A 19,235-nucleotide genomic window follows, 5' to 3' on the forward strand; every position below is an offset into this window, starting at 1 on the left:
TTGCAGGTAAATTATAACAGCCTCCTCCAAATAAATGTTAAATTAATTGGGTATTCAAATCTTAATTAAGCTTGCTCAACACCAAAGTTGCATGATACTTTGAATACATTACTACTTATTTGAGTAAATGAATGTATAAATAACAAACCTCAGGATGGATTTTATGAGCTGATGCAAGTCTGAGTGACCTGTGCTTAGTACTGAATTTAGAGCATATGAAAGTAAAAAGGAACAAATGGGATTAGGACATCTATATTTTTGGGCTGTACAGGATTTATTACAACTTATATAGCCTTGGAGATAGCATAGTTTATATCCACTTATCTATAGCTTAGAGATCTTTATGAGAAGGTTTTACCAGGAAATAGATATGTTACTCTATAGTTCATCATAGGGGAGGACTCCTCTGTAAAGGAAGAAGTTTTATTAGTCTCAGATTTTTCTTTTCCTGGCTTTAACAGGACTTGCAAATGTTTTTATCCAAAATACCCTTTATAAGCCTTCCCCTTTAAGTCAGCAATAATGATTTCAGGTGTCCAAGCATCCTCTGCACTGAAGCTATACTTCCCGTAAATGTGGAAAATTCACAAGGGCCACATGTAATGTTATGAGCTGGTATCTTACACCAGCGATTCCCTTCTCCCAGACAGTTCATATCAAGTCCTTATGGGCTCACATACAAGCTTTTTTTTCTGTCTGATGAGCCTCATACACTCCAGCTAGAAGGGGAAGTTGGCAGTAGTCTTTCTTGTCACTCCAGCAGTGCCTGTGATGGTTTGTGATAAGGCACATTCCCAAGGATTTTCTTTTTGTTTCTGTGTTGAGGCCAACTAAGAGTCTACCAAATCTCAGAAAGGTAATTCTAGAAAGCTGAGTCATCTGCGGAGCTCCATGATGACATTGATATAGCCTTTGCTTACAGATACATTGTACAAAAATGTATTACTTGTTAGCAATACATTTATATATTACATGTGTAATACATATACATTGTTGGCAATGTATTTACTAACCAAATGAATCTCTGACATTTTATTTTCATGAAATTCAAACCCTTTTGGAAATGTGCCATTTTTGAGCTTTGGAGTTTGTTTTTCTTTTCAAAGAAATATCATTGATCTTGTACCTAGAAAATGTGGAAATATTGTAATTAGTTATAGCCTTTCTTATCTTTTAAAAGATACCAGTTTTTATACATCTTGTTAAATGCTGTCACATAATAATGAGACGTGGAGTTTTTTAACTTTAGAACTTTTCAGAAGCTAGAAATAACCAACATGGTGAGTTTTTCAGTTGCATCATGCACAAGTAAGTATTTGATTGAAAGATACTCTTCTAGGACAGTGAGTTCTACATCTTCAGCAACTCCAGCTACTACTTCCTTAAAACCTCTCTATAAGATACTGAGAAGGTGTTTGTTCATGGGCATTAACTCTGTGGTGATTTTTGAAAATGTTCACTTTACAGGAGTTCCATCACTTTATATTTGCAATTTTAATCAGAATTACTTTTTAATATGTTAAAATTTCATATATTACAGAAATTCCATATCTTGAGCAGTTGTGTAGAAACCCTACTTTCCCTTCAAAGAGACTGAATTTTATAATAAGATGAAGAGAGTCATAATCAAGTCTGGCCGCTCACAGGTTATTAAAACTGTTAGTCACTGTGTCCATATAAGAGAAGAATGAATATATCATTGAAAAATTAAACTAGCAGCATAAATAGGCAGGCCTTTGTGCTTGAATGACTCCATATGTCTCTTCTAGGCTTGCAGAGGGACTAAATGTTTTACTTAATGGAATGAAGAAAAAGAGCTCTCCCAGTTCAAGGCTGAAGGCTTTCTGGCAAGTTTTTTCTGATGTTTGTATGGATTTCCTCTTTTTCAGTTTGTGCCCAGTGGCTTTTGTCCTGTCACTGGGCACCACTGAGAAGAGCCTGCTTTCACCTCCTTTACAACATTCCCTTTGGGTATTTATGCATATCAAGAAAATCCCCACCTGAAGTATCTATTATCCAGACTGAACAGTTTCATCTCTGTCAGCTTCTCATATCAGAGGTGGTCTAGTCCCTTATTCATATTTGTAATCCTTCACTAGACTCAGTCGACTATGTCTTGTACTGTGGAGATCAGGACTGGACACAGCACTGCAGATGTGAACTCACCAGCGCTGAATAGAGGGGAGGGATAACCTCAATTACTGCAGCCCAGGGTACCATTTACCTCCTCTGCCACGAGGTGATCAGCTTGTTGTCCACTAGGACACTCAGACCCCTTTCTAACAAAGCTGCTTTCCAACCAGTCAGGCTATGACCAATACTGGTGCCTGGGTTTGTTCCTACCCAAATGCAGGACTTTGCATTTGTCTTTGTTGATCTCCTCTTTATAATTCTCCAGCTTGTTGAGATCCTTCTGGTTGGCAATGCAATCGTTAGTTGTGTCGTCTGGAAATTTGTTGTGTGTGCGTGCTGTCCCATTGTCCAAGTCGTTACCAAAGTTTTTTGATGGCAAAGGACTCAATATCAACACTTGGGCCACATCACAGTGGCTAGCTTCCAGCTGGACTTTGTGCCATTGATCACTGCTCTCTAACCCTGGCAGTTAAGCCATTTTTCAGTTCCACTTCATTGTCCACTTATCTAACCTGTACTTCATCAGACTGACTGTGAGGATTCTATGGGAGAGAGTGTCAAAAAGTAATAAAGTCAAGACAAACACCATCCTGTTCATCCCTCATTTGCCAAACTGTTCATCTCATTGAAGAAAGCTATGAGGTTGGTTAAGCATGTTTTACTCTTTGTAAATTTGTGATGACTGTTCCTGATCACCTTCTTGTCCTTCATGTATGAAAATGGTTTCCAAACTCATTTACTTCATCACCGTCCCTGAGACTGAGGTGAGGCTGACCACCTGTAATTCCCTGAATTTTCCTTCTTGCCCTCCTTGAGAGGAGGAATGATATTTGCTTTCCTCTAGTCCCAGCCTTTGAAAAATCTCACAATCACCACGATCTTTCAAAGATTATCAGGATTGACCTTGCAAGCAACAGCAACCAGCTCCATTGGCATTTGTGGGAGCATCCCGTCAGCGCCCATGGAGTTGTTTATGCCCAGTTTATTTTAAGGGTTCCATGACATGATGCTATTCTACTTATGGTAAGTTGTCCTTGGATTAGGCTTTTCTCTGAGCTGAGGGCCTGGGATTTCTGAAGGCATGGCTCACCAGTAAAAAACTAGTCACAGAAGACATAAAGACCTTTACTCTTCAACTGTGTTCTTCCTCAACAGGGCTTCTGCTTGTAGAAATCCTTCTTGTTACCATTTACTTTCCTTATCAAATTCCTAATTGCATCCATGCATGTTTGGACCATGGCTCTGTGTTCCTCCCAAGTCAGCTGGTCCTGTTTTCACCTTTTTTCTTCTTGTGTTTAAGTTTAGTGGGGAGCTCCTTGTTCATCCATGAAAGTCTGCTGCCTTAACTATGTTTCCTGCTTGCTGGGATGGACCACTCCTGAGCTTGAAGAAGGTGATCCTTGAAACCTGCTTTTTTTACCTGAAATTGAATTTTTCTTGTCAGGTTAAACCCAAATTTTTGCAACTAACCCTAACTGTGCTGGAGAGCATTTCTGAAAAGCTGGAAAAGGACATCAGCATCTGGGTAATAACTGGCATTTGCGTAAATAGACAATATATCTGCTTCAGGAATAATTTAAATCACTACCAGAATTTCTCATTTATTTCCATGAGCACAGAATCAGGAAGTGGGTTATTCTTGTGGTTCATGAGATCATTGCACCATTTGGAGAAGAATCAATCTATGCTACACCTATGGGAATGGTAGCAAGGGAAGAAGATTGAGTCTGTAAGGTCTTTATGGGCATAGTAAAATGTGATTATTGAAACTAATCTTAAATATTTAGGGTTTAGCCCTTCCTGAAAAAGCTATCAGGGATTTAATAGGAAATAAAAGCTTTTCTATTACATTTGTAACCATACGCTAGCAATTAGAAGAGAATTATGAACTGGATATAGAATCCCATATGAAAGCATGAAATGCCATCAACCTTTAAAAAGGAAAAATTCTCTCTTAAACTATCTGGGCTTTCACAGTAATTGCAAGACAGCCCAATAGATTTGATTTTACTAGGTTTTTCTAAAAGTAGTCTCTTATAGGCATATAGCTATTAATGATATTTAATTAATTACTGCCAGGATTGAGGTCTTAATGAAGTTTTTATTTTCAAGCAATTTAAGAGGCTGGTGCTGATTCAGTAATTTCTTTAAGCAGAATATCTTCATTTTAGAGCAAACTTATTAAACCTTTATGTCAATACACACCTGTTTATCCATCAAACTTAAAATTTCTTATGTACATTTACATAAATATGCTTATGTGCCTTTCACAAATTATTTTATAGAAAAGTGTCTTGCTAAAAGAAGTCCAGCAGATCTTCACAAAACAAGTGCTTTTATCTCTGGTTTTGTATTGTAGTGTTTCCCTCAGCAAACTACTTACACAGATATGTTTTATATATTGATTCTTAGCAAGAAGTGGTTTAGATCAATGCTAATTTTGAATTGTCAAAGTACTGAAGAAAAGCATAGCTATAACATGTAGTCAAAAGCTTTTCTGTGTTCTACTAACATTAGGAAGTGGACTTCATGGGATTTTTTTTTGGTGGAACAGCAGTTTCTAGCAAACGAAGAAGTTCAGCAGTGTATATTTTGTTCTCTCTCTGTATCATCTGTGTGGCATTCCAACTGTGCTTGCCACTTTGGCATATTTAGTAAGCTACACTTAAACTAAAAGAACATTCGGTAATTTAAAAAATATTATTAAACAATTAATCTTTGAAGTTTTAAACAGAATTCTTGTTTATCTCCAAAAGTATCATGATTTAATTTTAGTTAAAGTTTTGGGCTGAAAACTCAAATACCTGGTTTCATGTTAATAAATACAATTGTCGTTTACATCGTGTCAAATTTCAGCAGTTGCAATTACAAAGACAAATTTTGAAGAGGGTTAATACAATGGTGGAAAAGTTCTTGAAGTTTACAGAGCAGAGGGAATTCTCTGCAAGGCTCTAGAGCCAGGAATTCCTATAGCTTGTATAGTTCTGCCTCACAGTAGCAGTGGGAGCTGAGTAATTGAGTCATTCACCCAAAGCTAGAAGATGGGATCAATGCCATCCAAGGGAGAGCCCCTCTGGGGGCTGCAATAGCATCGGGAATGGCTCTTCAGCCATTTCACACATGGGAGGAGGTGAGGTACTTTCCCTCAGAGATGCCCACCACATGGCATAGCATTCATGCTGAGCGGTGGATGGGAGGATTTGAGCCTAATTAAACAGTAACTGTTGACCTGGCATGTTCTGTAAATAGGCATGCCACCATTTGGTGCTTAGCTGTGGTCTAGCATCAAACAGCTCCCTTGAACTGGAGATCCGAGCACAGCTCAAAGAATAATTCTGTTTGCCTGCGACAAGCCAGGGACTGGCTGACAGAACAAGTAGCTTTAGTGAGGGTGGAGACTGCCAACATCAATAATTATTATATGTGCTGCTTCTGCCTGTGATGAGCTGCCAGCTTGTAAATGCTGAACAATTGAGTGACCTTGGACAAACCGGTCCCAATAATGATACAGCGTTTGTTTCAATATGAAAGTTACAAGAAGGGAAAGATCACAGTGTGTCTCTCTTTCGTGCAATCCCTCATCTCCAAAATGGATGCATCTCATATGAGTTTAATAATTCGTTTCATATGCAAAGCCTCTTTCTCTGGTATTAAGAACATCTTCATTTCAAAGCTTAGAAAAGTTAAAGGCTGAGGGCTGAAGTCAAGAAAGGAAGGTAGTTCTTATACCTGCAGTGGCTGTCACCTGCTTAGAGATAATAAAAATACTTTCTGAAATTTAAAACTGTACTTTGTCTCAGCTTAGGTATCTGCAAGCATTTTGTATTTGGGAGCACTGGCAGCCTGTCCCCCCGGGGGAACTGAGGCACTGCGTGTTGCTGCCCATGGCCCATGTGTGGGACAAGGAGGAGAAAGAGGCGTGGGATGAAAGTGTCTGCCTTGGCACAGCGTGCCCCCCAGTGCTGGCAAGCCTGGCCTCAGCATCCAGGGAGCTCAGTGTGGCCCCATCCCACCACTGGGCTCTCCCTCCTGCCCCGTCCTTCTCCTGGCGCCTCCTCTGAAGGCTCGGCAGCCCCCTGGCAGGCTGGCAGCTGGTGTTCTCCAAAAGGATCTCCGTGGCTGCCTTTGGCATCCTCTGCCAAATGCTGCCTCCTGAGAGCAGGAGCTGCTCTCCTGGGAGCTGTGCACCCCAGGGCTCTGTGCTGTTTCAATCCCTGGAGGCTCAGGAAGCCAGCCCTGCAGGGTCATGGTGATCTCTGGGCATCTCCAAGCCCTGGCAGCAGATCCCAGGCCCTGGTCCTAGCACAGGTGTCCTGTGGCAACAGGTTCTGGTGAAATTCATGATTTTCTTTAATAGTTTAGAAAAGCTGGAGGTGAGTAAAATGAGGAGCATGGGAATAAGAAGGGTGTAAAATAGAGTCTGGGAGTCTTATAAATTGGAATTTTTAAATTGAGGGTAGTGATACTAATTCATTAATTGAATAACATCATAGGCATTTAAAACCAATATATTTTTATGGCTGTGTTAAGTGGTTTTAAAGATATATTTTGCTCTTCTTTTCATAAATTAGTCTTGATAATAGCTTCCTGTTCATGGAAGCAAAAATTATCAAAATCTGTCTCTTGGCATTTTGCCATTTTGTGGCAGTACTAGATCATTCTCTTCTGATGGAAAGAGTTTTAAGTATATGTCAGCTCAATGAGCAGCTTTGTGAAACAAGCTGATCCAGCCTCAGTCTTTGGGTCAAATACTCACTGTCTCTGCTGCAAATGAAATACGAAAACTAAAGAAATTAAGTCCAATGGGGTGCAATCAGTTAGCATGGAATTTCAAAACACTTTGAAAGATGGATGCTGCATCTCAGCATCACATAGGATATGGAAAAATGTTCTTGCTGGTTACTGCAGGAAAGCTTTACAGCTGTGGAGTATCCTGTTGGCTTTAATAGACTCTGAATACATTACCGACTAACCTGCCTACAAGCAGGTTAAAGTGCCTGATGTACCTGACATTAAAGTGCCTGATGTCCCTGACACACTCCTTCATCTCTTCCCTGCCTATAGATGAAGAGACAAAGTCTGCAGGAAAGTAATACTTGCATAGCCAAAAAGCCAAAATAGCTGAGCACTATAGTGATGTGTTTAAATTCTGTCTTACAGAATTTATATTTTCAGATAAAATTATAAACATATCACACATACCCGAGTTCAGTGAATATTGTCCATAAAGAGCTGTAGAAATGAGGGAAAAGAACTGTATGAGATATGGGAAACAATTTTGTAACAGAGCTCATAGTATGTTACAAGAAAGTGTGGTATGAGTTAAGTCAAAGCTTGGGAGTGGCAGAAGAAAATAAAGACTGCAGTTGCTGTCTCTGGCTGTTGAACAAAGTGAGCCTTCAAGGTTCAGCTTTTAGTCAGAAATAATCAACATGATGTCTTGTTACCAACACTTCTTGTTATCTGCTCTGATAAAGAAGGATCTAAGCTTTTTTATTAGATCATATTCTGAACTTGACAGCATCATTCCGATAAGGAAAGAAAAAAGGAAAGAGCTGTAATGAGTATGTTTGGCAGGACTCACACTGTCAAGGCCTCAAAAGAAAGATTTTTTTTTATTATTTTGATTGACTGATCGATCTGACCTTACAGGTGAGTCTGCAGGACCATAAAACTAATTTTTCTGACCCTTCAATGTATAGTACCTTCCTTTTCCCTTTTCTGTTCTACATCTAAGGCAGGTGAAATGTTTCAACCCAGCTTCTCCTGATCTTAATAAATTCTGTGATTCATCATAACTTCAGGGTGTTAATTTATTTCTTGCATGTTCAGAGATAGAGGAGGAAAGAAGTGCTTGAGCCAGCATTTCTTTACTTATCAATTTATTTATTTGTTCTCCAGGTGTACAAGGGAAGTTTTAATCCTGTGAAACTTCTATCTTCAGATGACATGTTAGAGAGTAGAACTCTCTGGAACATTGGAGAGTATCTCTTTAGATTAAAATGTAGGCTTTTTTATAATTTCTCAACACTATGTGGAAGTTTTGATACCAGAATAGCTAGGAAGAAATTAAGAAAAACAGAACACAATATTATTACAAAGACTTGAGAGCAAGAGGTATGTCACATAGTGTGTAAATATAAGGTGTAAAATATCTCCTAGGCCAGTTCCAAACTGCTGAAGTTTCAGCAGCTTGCTGAAATGGGACTTGCTATGTAGCTGTCACTACTGCTTTCTGTCTCCTGGAGAGTTCAAGTTGACTGTCTGCCATCTGATCCTGGCATCATATTTTGGTCACCCTAGAATAGAACAACACACTAAGGTTGATGTCCTTGCAGTTGCCTTTTTGTCTCACTGATTTAGTAAAATTTCACTGTTGAAAACTGCTCAGTAAATTCAAACCATTTATAATAAACATCGAAGATGTTCTTGAAATCTTAAAAATTACTGAAGAGCTTCATGGAAAAATGCCACTGAGTACTAGTAAAAGATTTTGCAGATGGGAACCCACAAAATTGTGGGACTGTTAGTGTCCTTGTAAAAGGAAGCAGGGCTGATAGTTTGCATATTGTTTCCCTCTTATCCTATCATATCCAAGAAGGCAGAAGGGTTGCAGAGATGTAAGTGAATATACCAGTTCTGCATGAAATGCAGCCACACTAATGTTTGATATGTGAAGCTTTTAGATGCATTGCCATGCATTTAAATTCACGCTTCCTAATTATACAAGTTTTCCTCTTGGCTTTGCAGTCACATGCTTGAACAGTTTGATCAATCACTCCACTTCTAAGTGGTCGGAAGTTTGCTGCTGCTTTGAATTAGATGTCCTCTCTCTCCTGTCTTCTCCTCCTTCTCAGTAGGGTGATATTATTGTAGGATCCTCACCTAGGTAAGACCACTAGAGATTTGGTGAGGCCAGAAAGGTTGAGTCAGTAAAATATTAGAGAGGCTGAATCAAGAGAAATATTAGAATCTTGGGCAGCCTGAGGCAGCTATTCTGATTAGTTCAATTCAAACAAGAATATCTGTTGCACTTAATCAATGAAACAGACTAAATAATAATCTTTAATAGGCTTAAGTCATTTCAACTGCAAACCAGGTTTCCTGACCAGTCAACTAGAGACTCCAAACCTAGACAATATTATCTACAAAGGGGTCTTGTGTGGCATTGCAGCCATTCAAATTATCTCATGTATTGAGTTAAGCATCTTTCAAAAACGCAAAAAAGAAGGGATTAACATATTTCATCAACAAGTTTTTCAATTCAAGGCTAAGGTATAAAAACAGATGGTTTGCTTTGATTATGGCATTTGCATATCTAGTGTTGTGCAGCACCTCTGTAGCCAAAGGTCATGGAGCTAAGTGTGGGCCAACTTTCTTTGCAAACAGTAGCAACACTCAGTGCCTGTTTGGCATAATGGCCATGTACACTGTGAGTAATTTCTGAGGGTTTTCTTTTCATGATGCTTCAAATAAGAAGCCCTTTTCATGGTCGTACTTTTCATTTACAACAGCTAGACTGCACTTGGTGGCACAAGAATGAAAAGGAAAGTAATAAGGATTATCTATGTATTTATTTTGGTAAATTACTTCTTCCCTGAATGTTTCTATTTACAAATAAAGGCACTGTAGTTATCTTCAGAAAATATGCTGCATAAAAGAAAGAAAGAAAGGCATGGTAGATAACACTAGATAACCAAAAACAAAAAACAAAAAACAAACAAACAAACAAAAACCACCACAACAAACAAAACAAACAAACAAAAACAAAAAACAACAACAACAACAACAACAAACACACAAAAAACCCCCACCACCACACAAACCCACAAGAAGAGCTGTTGTTTCTGATTTTTTCTATCATTAGCCTAGCATTTCATCATTTCTATCATTATAGTGTTCTTTAACATCTTTAAATATGAATTCCATAGAACAGTCTGAAGAGCAGTAGCCACTATTACCACTTTGGTGGATCTAAGAAAAAGCATTCCTAAAGCTGAGAGCTCCAAAGAAACCAGGAAGTAAAATGTATTGGTTTATTGAAAAACTGGAGTGTGAAGCCGGGTCCCTCCACGTCTCATGAGTGTTCTAGCTTCATCCTACCTCATAGGAAGGGAACCTTTGCTGTTTTGCCTTTTCCTTGTAACCTAAAAATGGAATTTTGTGAACAGTGCTTTGAGCTGGACCTTCATTTCTACAGCGTTGTACCTTAAATAGAAATTATGAGGAAAATGGGGTTTTTTAAAAGCCATTTGTTTACACCGTAACTGCAAAGTTCCTCATTTGACAGAGGTGCAGCGGCCCCTGCTCTTTTTGCCTTCCTTCTGCAGTGCTCATAATGTAATGGGTTGCCATGGGAAAAGGCCAGGGCTTCCTCAGTGCATGCTGCCTTTCTTCTTTTCCCTGTCAGTGGCTCCCTCTGTGTTGGCAGCACTCATCCTTCACCAGTGCCTTGCTCACATCAGTGCTTTCTTTTAACCTTGTCCAAGTCTGTCTTCAGAGGCAGTTCCCAAGCTCACCACAGAGTTTGATTTACAGCATGAGACAGCAAGTGGTGCTCATAAGAATTGCTCATGTCTTCAATACTTCAACTCTTCTGCACTGAATCTGAAGTACAGATTTTGACTGATTTATGGTGTTACAGCTTATTGAAACTGATATAAGGCCACGAGTGGTTATTTTATTCAAAAGCACACTATCTACAGTCTTTAGAAGGAAGCAAAAACTGCAATAAATTATTTTAAAATATTAACATTTTCTACCTTAGATTTTTGTTCTAGTCTTTTGTTTAGTAGATCTGCTCATTGAAGTTACAATTGAGTAAAATACCTATTTCATTCTTAGAGAATTACAAATGTTCAGTTTTCATCCAGCACACTCTCTTATTGTCATCAGCCCCTTGACATGGAGACCACACAATCTTCTAGGTGCAGTGGGCTTCAGAAGCTCAGAGGAATGAGCAATGTAATAAAAACCTCCCAAACATTAATTTATACCAGCCGACACTGCAGGACATTCTGCTTGTATAAAAACTGATGCTGTTTTTCAGGAGTGATTGCTGAGCATCCCACAGCAATGGCTATATTTTAAGAAGTACTGGCATCTCACTTTTATTGCATGAACTCTTGAGAAGTGAGGCTGGAACTATAACATCATTGCTGAAAGCTGTGTTGAGAGTGTGTTGCACCGTGCCAAAGTAGCCACTTTTTGCTCTCAGTTTTTCCTTTCGCTATCTGTGAAATGTTTTGTGTGTTCACACATCTCACAAACTCAGCAATGAACTTCAAGAGGTCTGAGTCTGCTACGTCCAGTCAGAAAAGACAGCCCCAGGAGGGAGGGTGTGTCAGAGGGTCACCTTTTGGTCCTCACAAGAACAGTGACTGATGTGAAGCAGACTTAATGCTGTGACCTCAGGGCAGACTATAGATTATAGATCTCTCTTACAGACTTAGTGTAGATAATTATTAAAACAACATTAGCTTAGTTAAAAAGCCTGGGAGAAGCCCTGGCATGATTCAGCTTAGCACGAGGTTCCAGAATTCAGAACATTTTTTAATATTGACTGCATGCTTCCTAATGATTAAGACATCAAATTAGAGAAATTTCAAGGCAGTTTTTATAATTCATTGTAGTTGCTTTATTACCGCTGTTTCATTAATGACACCCTTCCTTCCATGGTAGCTATTATTATTATTATTATTATTATTATAGTAACAGTACCAGCAGAGACCTAGACTGAGAATGCAAAACAAACGGCAAAGCATCCTTTAGGCTATTAAAAATTATGAATCAGTAAATCCAAAATTTCACTAAGAAAAATACTGTTCTTTTCATAAAAATGGGTAGAAACTATTTTACTAATTTCTGTATTCCTGAATGTTACAGATAGAGAATGGGAAAATTGAATGATTTTTTTGTTGTTGTTCCATCACTATTCAGCATCATGCTTTAAGACTTGTCCTCTGAAAATTTCCTTTTAGTCTGTTGTGATCCTTGGTTTAATTAAATGAACTTGTAGTATTTTCTGCGTTGCTGTGATGGGAAAGTTCTGCAGAGCTTTAGAAAGAGCAGGATACAAAGGCTAGACAAGAGCAGAGACAGAGCATCCCACTAGTTCATACACTGGCAGGAAAAGCCTTGGTTCAGAGAAAAAGAGGAAAGGTGTCCAACCAAAATTATGAGTCGGGAGAAAGCTGTACTGAAAATCAATATGCTGCCTTGGACACCAAAGTATTTCATTAAGAGAGATTCCAAAAACGTGATGTTAAATGTTTTGCTAATACAAAACCTATAGGAAAGTAGAGTCAAACCAATGGGTACTGAGGTGTGAGTTCTGGGCACAGCATTAGCCATTCTTTTGTGCTGCATGCAGGCAGGGTGAGCTTTGAAGCAGAATGGATTTATATCCTAGCAAGGCTTTAGATTGGGATCTGCCATCTTAGGAAGGAAAAGAAGGAAGCTGTCAGGTTTTTCAGAATATTTCAAAGGGTTCTCTTGATGCTGAGGGAAAAATATCCTCCCACAAACCCAACACCAGCCCCCCCCTCCTCCTCCCTGAACACTTGGATTTCTCTTTATATTCAGCCTGGTTTTCGTGCAAGTTGTTTGTATCCATAGGTCTGTGCCTCCCCTTAGGGGAAAATGAAAACAACCCATGAAACTGGAGATGTTAGAAAATCATGATACTGTCAAGTAGCACTGGTGGCTGGGTCTTATAGAAAAGTTACTATTTTTTGGAAGAATTCAGCTTAACTGCACATCTGATGATAGTATCAGTTAAGCTGAGCAGATGACAAAGGTTTTCCTCCAGCTATGTTACAGTGATTAGAAAGTTCCTTCTGACTCGAATAAGTTAAAAATTAATAAATAAGTGTTCATGCAAAATCAGGGTCAAATTAGTCTTACTGGCTGGAAAATGTAAGACTTACTTCCTCATCTTACATTTTCTAAATTCCCATCATATAGCTGTGAGACAAAGAGCTTTATACTCTGCCTTATATTAGCAGACTAGTTGCAGAGAGTTAAAATTCCAGGGAACAAGCAGCAGTTACGTTTCTACATGCTGACTTCAAGGAATTGTGCATAGCAGGCTCCATTAAACAGAGGACAGAGACGTTTCATAATAAAGCAGAAGAGAGGCCTATATGTAACATTCAGCTTTCTAACAGCTGCCAGGAGAATTCATGTGCTTTTACAGTACAAGCTTCTCTTGCACTTTGTCCTTAAGATGACAGAATCATAAGCAGAAGTTGTTCTGCTGGACTGAGAAAAACCTTGGCAGATAAAGCCTTTAGAGATAAAATGTGAGTATCACATAAATACATACTTTTAGGGATGATTCTGTTGTTCTCACAGAAATCTCTTTGGGCTCATGTCATCCAGCACTCTGGAGGTACAGTTTGAATGCTGCTTCCATGAGGTGTGCAAAGCACTCTGCCTGTGTGAGAAAGACTCCCCAGTCATCTTTTATGTTGCTGGTTTTACAGTTTGAAAAGTCATCCTGAAATTATTACCTCTGCTGAGAGTATGGCCATGGACACATGGAAGAAAATAAAGGATAGACAAAAATACATACCCTCCCTGGCTCAAAAAAGAAATCTATTAATAGCAAACAATAAATTAAATGTATCTTACCTGGAGCTTATTTGAATATTTAGATAGCTATTAATCTAAGAAGCAGATAACTGAAATTGAGTTGTACCTATAAATAAAATATTTATACTAAAAGTGAGTCAGACAGGTGGCATGTACAATTTCCCTGCTTTCATGCAACTCCCAAGAAATTTTTAAAAAGGCAAAGTATTCTTCATTATGATGTTAGAACCTTAGGAGCTGCTTCTTTCAGAATATGCTGCTCATTTTATTTAGGACAGAGGCTCCGAACTCCCCTCACTGTGTGAAAACAGAGCTTGAATTAGCTGCTCTAAAGAAGTGGGAGATGGGGCATCAAAGAACCTTCTGTTCATTAAGATAAACACCGAATATGTGTTTCATGTTTGGTTCCAGTGTAACACTCTCAATAGAGGATTAAGCAGTTGCTTCCCACAGTCTTAAACTATTGAAATGGTGTGGGAGAAGGAGGAGAATAAAAGGATTTATGCTATTATGCAAAGAATTAGTGTTGAGAGAGTAAAAGGTCCCCCTATTACCCATTGAATTCTGCATGGATTTAGTTGTGTTGAGGGTGTAATATGGCTCTCTGTTTTGGACACACAGAAACTACATAATTAGGTTGCAGGGATCCATCTAAAGTTTCAATCCGGACAATGATCTTGTGAAATGGATTCTTGACAGTCGATTATGTACTTTCAAACCACATTATTTACTTTCAGGAAAAAATCCCATAGTTTCATAACTGAAATTTTCTTTTTATGTTATTCTTTTTGTTACATTTTAACTTAAGAAGGAAGCCTGCATTATTTTTTTTAGAAGCACCGATAACAATTGGGGACAGAAATTTTGCCCTTCTTGCTCTCAAATGCAGTCACCTTAGCAGCAGAAACAGTCATGGTCCACCCTACTTTGTGTTTCCCAGACCAGTCTTTATTAGGTGTTCTATAGATCAAGTTGATTGAACTGGTCGTGTGAGTCATAGTGAAAGATTTGCAGTCTGTCCATGCCTTATGCCTTTTCTGTGAGTGTGGATGATAGATACTTTTATGAATTGGCTGATAAGTCATTGACAGTGGTTTATTTTGAATTAAATGGATGATATTTTGGTAACAGTTATGACCAATATTGCAGTTCTCTTATGTCAGAGGAGTTCTTTTCTGTTGACACCAAGGAAATGTTAATGTATTAATTGTAACGTTCAAGTTCCCCGAGTGGCTTTTATACCCTTAGTTCTGTTAGCCAACCCATAAGAAATTTTTCGTATTTTGGAGGTTTTTTAATATATATATATATTGTTTACTTCATTGTAGTTGATTAGAAATTATGTATAATTTTTCGTATATATTTTCCTCTAGGCATCTGTTACTCCTCATTCTGAGAAATAGGCAGTAGCTAGATTTGGTCTTACTTAGGGCAGCTATTCTCATAATTTAGGGGGAAAAACTCCACAGGACTGGGTATACTTAATATTTTTTTGATAAATGTAGAAGCTCTCAAGGGATGGCTGATCAAGTTGATTATATTTTCTTCTCTTTATTTTCTTTTCTTGTATTGTATTTATAACATTTCAGGGTTGCACTTTGGGGGCAGGGAGTTGGATCATCTTAAGAATATTTCATTTTCATGTTTGCAGCATTCTGTTTAAAAGTGGAGTGCTAAACAATAGCAGTGTTTAGAACATAATGTTTAATGTGATTTAAAGCTGAAGCACTCAAATTTGCAAAAAAATTACCGTTACTAAGTTCATCCTCAAGAAATTTTTAGTGGAAAGAATGACACTAAATAAGTGACAGACCTCAGTCAAAGAAATCCAGTTCTATGCAAAAAAGAATACCAAAAAAGCTCAGAAATTAATCTTAATGTACCCTTCTTGGAGGAATTCAAGGGAGCCCTCCAAATGTTTGATGGGATTTTCAGGTTCCATGGCTTCATTAGCACATTGACTCAATGGCCCTGCATGGTGATCTGTTTCATCTGGGACAGAGTAGAAGGTGGCTACAGCTTGATTTCACTCCCTGCTGATTGGTTTGCTGAGATTTCAGCTCATTATTTCTCTGCCTCGTTGCTATCTATTAGGTGATGCTGATGAACAGTGAATCACATTGATCTTTCTCTTATCCAAAGGTACATGTGAGATAGGGTTTACTGCAATGATGGAGAATTTTTCACCCTTAAACCTCAATTTCTGTAGCTTTTTCACACCGAGTTAGAACAATACCTGTATATTTGTTTTATGTCTCTTTTCTTCCTTATCTCCAGTATTTAGCTTCTCATAGTAAAGAGATAAAAAATGTATTTGAATGCAGATCACAGAGGTTTCTGATTACAGCTTGAAAACCTTAAGCACCAGAGCTTTCATTCTAGAGACTTTTTTCCAGTCTCTGCTTTATCTTAATCTCTTTATTCAAAATCTTTCATAGGTGTTGACATATGCCTATCTGTCTACAGCTCTTTCAGGAAGAGCTAACATTTGAACATTCGGGCTGCCGAAATCCTGGTTCTTTCAGAGAGGCGACAATATGCCATTACATGTGTGGCATTATGTAATTCAAAACCAGGCCCCTGCTAACTCAGAGTCATTCTTCACTGAGTACTTATTGGACATGTGTATATCTCAGACTTCTCTGATTAGTTAAAATTCCACTGGAAAAATAAAATCTTATTCTCTTTTTCATAGAACAAGCAGCTAACAAGACAGAAGTAATGCAAATACAAGATGTTATCACCAGGCAAGACAAGCAGTGGATTTACTATGTCATGGTGACAATTGTGAATAGTTTGAATGCACATAGGTTTTACCCTCTTGTAAGTGTGACATAACTTCTCTTCCAGATGACCTAAGTGTCCCACCGTCTCTGTGGAGAGGCATATGCACATGTGCAATTCCTATGGAAGAGCTGACATTATAAATTTATCTGTGGGTTATCCAGTGCAGTGGCACTCTGAATTTTCCATACTTGAACAGTATTAGTTTCCATAATAATACCCAGACTGAGGTATAAGATGGGATGGCAGATCTGATGGTGCTGACCCATCAGAATGCTGTAGTGTGCAAACATACATCAGCGATATGAGGTGTCACAGCATCTCTGCAGGTTTGCTACACTACTTTGGCAAGGAGGTTTGTGCACAAAAGTACAAGCTTGCTTTGCAATCTCTTCTGCTCAAAATGTTTACCACTGCAAAAGTATATGGCATTCACTGGGGCAACAATTCGTGTGAAAAGTCTGGTGCTGCTGGAAGGGGATTCATTAAATGATCATGTCTGGCTTATGTAATGTCAAAAAATGCACATGGAGCCAAAGTAACAAGGGGCATATTAATCCACAGAAATGCGGAAGTTTCCCTTTTAACAGAGAAGTCGTTACAGTTCTGCTATGGGAAGAAGCTGAAGATTGTGAATTGTGAACATTCTTTGTGCTGAATGTTTTCCTACACGTTACACACATAAATACAGTGTATGGTGTTAGATAGACTTCATCTAATGTAATTTAGACATGGCATTAATTCTAATCCAAATTACAGAATGCATAAATTGTTCCTAATTTTACAATAACTTCTAGGAGCAACTAGATGTAATTCACCTTAATGAAATAATGCAGCAGTAAGGAATAAAATCCCTAAACTTTAGGAGTCAGGGCACTTCAGTCCTTCCTAGCACCTTCTTGAAGCGAAGTATTGATGATTTTTCCAAATTGTAAAATGACAATTACAAAGGGCTTATAATGTGTTACTGCTTTTATTCTCAAACAGAGATTTGTTCTGGTTTTTTATTTTCTCTTGCTCACATTCTAGTCCCTTAGAAGGGAGATGAGGTAAGCATTGGATTTATGTAATACACAGTATAGATAATTTTGTTGAATAAAATAAAAATAAATCACAGCTATTTTCTGAATATATATCCCTTTTTCTGTCGGAATTAATTTCAGATTGTTGGCAGTTTTACCACAAGGTTTTCTGTGACATCAGACCTAATTACCACCTATTCTGCTGTTTAAAAATATGCGATCCTGGCAACACAGCCTCCTTTCTCCAATCACGGGGCAGAAAGCAACTGCAGGCTATTGCATTTGGATTTGTCAGAATAAAAAATTAAAAGGCTCATCAGCTTCTCACTAATGAACAAGGAAATGTGATTAAGAAACTTTAAAGAAGAATAGCTGAAAACAATATAGAAATGATAGCAGGATGATTGCGGTGAATGAGTGACTGAAATTTCTGAATAAGAGATTTCTTCAACCAGGCACAAGGACAGTAGTTTAATCTTCTATTAAAAGATTCCTGTCAGTTTGGAAAAGCTCTGAATCAGGAGATTAGACACATCTCAGAAGCTGACAAGGCAGTCACTTCTCTTAAGACAGCTACTTTCTGGCAAATGCTCAGAAATAACTTTTTGTGTGTGGTTTTGGTTTTCTTTTTTGTTATTTCAAGACTTTTCACTTCTACCCAACAACTAGGACATTTCTGACTAGTCAATCTTTTATTCTTGGAGACTCTGAAAATACAAATCATCTTTCAGACCAAAATGTTCTAGAGATGCTTGCCAAATTTACTGTGGCTAACATCTAGAAATTGCACTGATTAGCTGCTGGCATGCTTCCTTGAAAGTGCTTTGCATGTTAGTATCTCATTAAATATCTTATTCCTCTTTATTATTCTTCAGCACCAAAAAAAGTACTTCCACCTCATATCTAATCTGCTACTATGCTTTTAATATATGCTTTCCCAGCTTATCTAAAGGAGATAGCACATAAAAGAGAAACTCAAAAAAAAAAAAAAAAAGAAATAACAGATGCTGCTGCAGTTCTTCTGCATGTCAGGAGAAATATTTTGTTCCTTTATATGCATTCATAAATGACACAGTCTTTTTATGAATAAAGGCACCGGGTCAACAAGATTACAAAATTTCAAGTGTGAAATTTTCCAGATACTCAGATGTAAAAGTAATATGCACAGAAGTGTGGGATTCATAGTTACAAAGGTTAATAAAAAAAGGTAAAATAAAAGGTGAAACATGCTCATTAGCCTCAAAAAGGATATTCAGCATTACAGAAAATATTCTGGGTCTAAAACCCAGAAAGAAAAATGCTCTTCTACTTCAAGAGGTCTTTGGTGCTTCTTTACCTATTTTTGTTCTTTCCACATGATGTAGACCCACCCTGGTGCAGTGCACAGTGTGCATAATGGAAGCTCCTTCAATAGGGACATCTAGCAAAGACACAACCTCTCCAAAGAGCAGAGATGTTGAAGAGATCTTCATCTGTCAGGAATTCTCTGTAGTTCTCTTTCACAAACTGCACAGTGTAGGAAAAAAAAATTCTCTTGATGCTTTTTCCAGGCCAAGTTCTGTGAAAACTTGTCTGCAAAGTTTCTCTTGAGCCCCCAGATTGCATGGGTGTAGTCAATAAAGCATTCACAATGTCCTTTTTTCTTCTACAGAAAGAAGTCTTGGAAGAATAATTCTTCATTATTCAAGTAAATTCCTTGTA

The 19,235-nt window shown here is 38.1% G+C and overlaps 1 protein-coding gene across 2 annotated transcripts in view; it reads left to right on the plus strand.

The window, feature by feature from the left end:
- MOCOS (molybdenum cofactor sulfurase) overlaps window positions 1-19,235 on the plus strand; it is a 208,038-nt gene that overhangs the window by 135,867 nt on the left and 52,936 nt on the right. The gene's annotated exons all lie outside the window — the stretch shown is intronic.

Source organism: Prinia subflava, chromosome 1 (assembly GCF_021018805.1).
Source record: "Prinia subflava isolate CZ2003 ecotype Zambia chromosome 1, Cam_Psub_1.2, whole genome shotgun sequence".
NCBI lineage: Eukaryota > Metazoa > Chordata > Aves > Passeriformes > Cisticolidae > Prinia > Prinia subflava.